Here is a 2,720-nt window from a genome sequence, read left to right on the forward strand (position 1 = left end):
CAGGTTAGCTCCATGTATTTATAATTGTCAATAAAGACAATATTCTCAAAAAAACCCCCCAAAAAAAACAAAAAAAACAAAAAACACGTATATAATGTCTATGTTTGGCATCACTTTGATGGAGCATTACCGCCACTCACTTATTTATTATTTATTTATTATTTATTTATTATTTATTTATTATTTATTTATTATTTATTTATTATTTATTTATTATTTATTTATTATTTATTTACTTTTTATTTATTCTTTTTTTATTTATGATTTAATTATTTAGTTATTTATTTATTATTTAATTATTTAGTTATTTATTTATTTATTTTTACTCATTTATAAAACGTGAAATACATGGCTTAATTTTTGAATATCTACATTTGTGAATACATTTTTTTTGACTAAAAGTGTTTTGTTTTTGTTTTGTTTTTTAATGAAAAAAAAAACCAAACTTTTATTTCATCAGACATATAATTTTTCCACCAAAGAAGCATGAATATGAAGATTTTTAGAGAGTAGTACTCACAGAACTTATACACAATCTTTAAAACATTCCAAATGATTTAGGTCCCATTTGTACATAAAACACAATTTTGATATAGATTTAATAAACCAAGTTTGGTATATCTTTTGTTTTGTTTTAATTTCATATGCTAATAAACTTGTTTCTTGAAATCACTTCAGACATCATGGTATTTTTATTCACTGGAACGTTAAACCAAGCTAAAATACACAAAAGGACAACAAATTTAATTACAAAAACACAAAAAAACAACACCTAAAATGAGAAGAAAATGTACAAAATTTTTACAGATACACAACAATGTTTCCAAAAACCAATACAAAAAAAATAAAAAACACAATAGAAAAATATTTTGCTGATTTTTACAATCCCATTTTACCACGTTTTCTCCCATTTTTTGTAAATTTTAACAAATTTTGTCTGTGATTAAAACAAGGAATTCGGCTACATCTTTAAGATGAATATATACTATGACACAAATAATAATACTAGTAATTTTTCCAGGACACTGATGTCATGTTTTTGCTTAGACCGTGGCTCAGGTGGTAGTGGGTCGTCTTCTGATTGAGAGGTTGGGGGTTCGATCCCAGTACCTGACTATGTGTCGAAGTGTCCTTGGGCAAAACACTGAACCCTAAATTGCTCCTAGTGGTCGACTAGCGCCGTGCATGGCAGTCCTGTCCCACTGGTGTGGGAATGTGAGAGTGTTTGGGTGAATGAGCTGATATGTAAAGCGCTTTGAGACTGCTTCAGTGTGGTGATAAAGCTCTATATAAAATCAAGTCCATTTAGTCCATTTAGAAAGCCAACCCTCCTATATCTGACCATAAAGAAACAGATAAACTCTTTTGCAGACACTTCTTTGTCTCTGTAAAACATGTTCCCTCAGGATCCTGAATAAATCCACACAAAGACATATTATTGTCATCCACTCATTTTTATTTCATCACACATATAATTTTTCCACCTAAGAAGCATGAATATGAAGATTTTTAGAGAGTAGTATTCTTTAAAAAAGTGTAAAACAGTTTAAATAACACATCACATTTTAAATACTGAATATTTGATTTGATAAAAGGGATATGAGGATTATATACATTATATATTTACACTACAAGTGTTCACAGGTTGAGCATTCTCTGAGCTGGAGGATCGTCTGTAACTTGGCCTAAAAACAGAGTCAAGGTTTTGTTGGGGTTAAACATTCTGTTCCTCAGCTTCAGTAACAGTTTGTCTCTGCAGAGGGAAGCCATCAGCCACACATCCAGATAAGTCAGAAATAGGGCTGTAGAGGAATAGGTTTCCAACAATGTCAGAGACATGAGCTGCATTAGGATCAGTGGAAGCAAAGCTGAGCTGGTTTGGAGAGCAAATGCTTTCAGTGACCTCAGGAGGTTGGCTCATGCTGCCAGGCAAGATGTGTTGTTGATCCCACAGATGGCCTCCTTCCTCCCCGGTGTGGGTACCACCACAACCTGGTTCAGAGATGGGAGGTCCATACATTGAAAATACAGGCCGTGGTCGCCTGCAGGACGGCCAGTCCATTGTAAAATCAGTGCAGGCCTGGGCGTAAAGGTACGGATGGTGACGCATCTGACTCGCATTCCTTAGGAAATTGAGAACGATGACAGTCCTCATCGAAGCTGAAAGACACAAGATACAGAGAGTTCATTATTATCACTAAACTTCTAAACCTTTTTTCTTTTGTCGTTACCCCATTTTTATTTTACCCAAGAAACATTTTTTTTTTCTCTAAAATTAGTTTTTGATCATGTTTGTTATACTGTGTTACATTTACAAGTACACAGTATCCAGGATTAGTGCAGAAAGTGACAAGAAGCACCAACTCAGATATTTCTATATTTCATTTTATTTTAACTAGATTTATATTTGAGAAAGTGAAAGTATAGAATACTGTTGTTGGAGATTGTGTGGTGATTTATTTTGAAAAAACAATTGTAAATTCAAAAATATAAAAAAATATCAGTTTAATCAGTAATTTTTTTTTAATTTAATTTCATTATTTACTATTTAGGAGTCACTAAAAATAAAAAATATATAACAAATTACCCCATTTTAAGTAAAAACACTGATATTTCTATTGATAAGACTATCACAGGTCACATGTATAAAAAGCTAAACAACAAAAAAGACAAAACGTAAATTGTTGCTGAGGAAGTAGGCTACCTAGAAAGAAAATCTA

Source organism: Gouania willdenowi, unplaced genomic scaffold (genome assembly GCF_900634775.1).
Source record: "Gouania willdenowi unplaced genomic scaffold, fGouWil2.1 scaffold_419_arrow_ctg1, whole genome shotgun sequence".
Taxonomy (NCBI): domain Eukaryota; kingdom Metazoa; phylum Chordata; class Actinopteri; order Blenniiformes; family Gobiesocidae; genus Gouania; species Gouania willdenowi.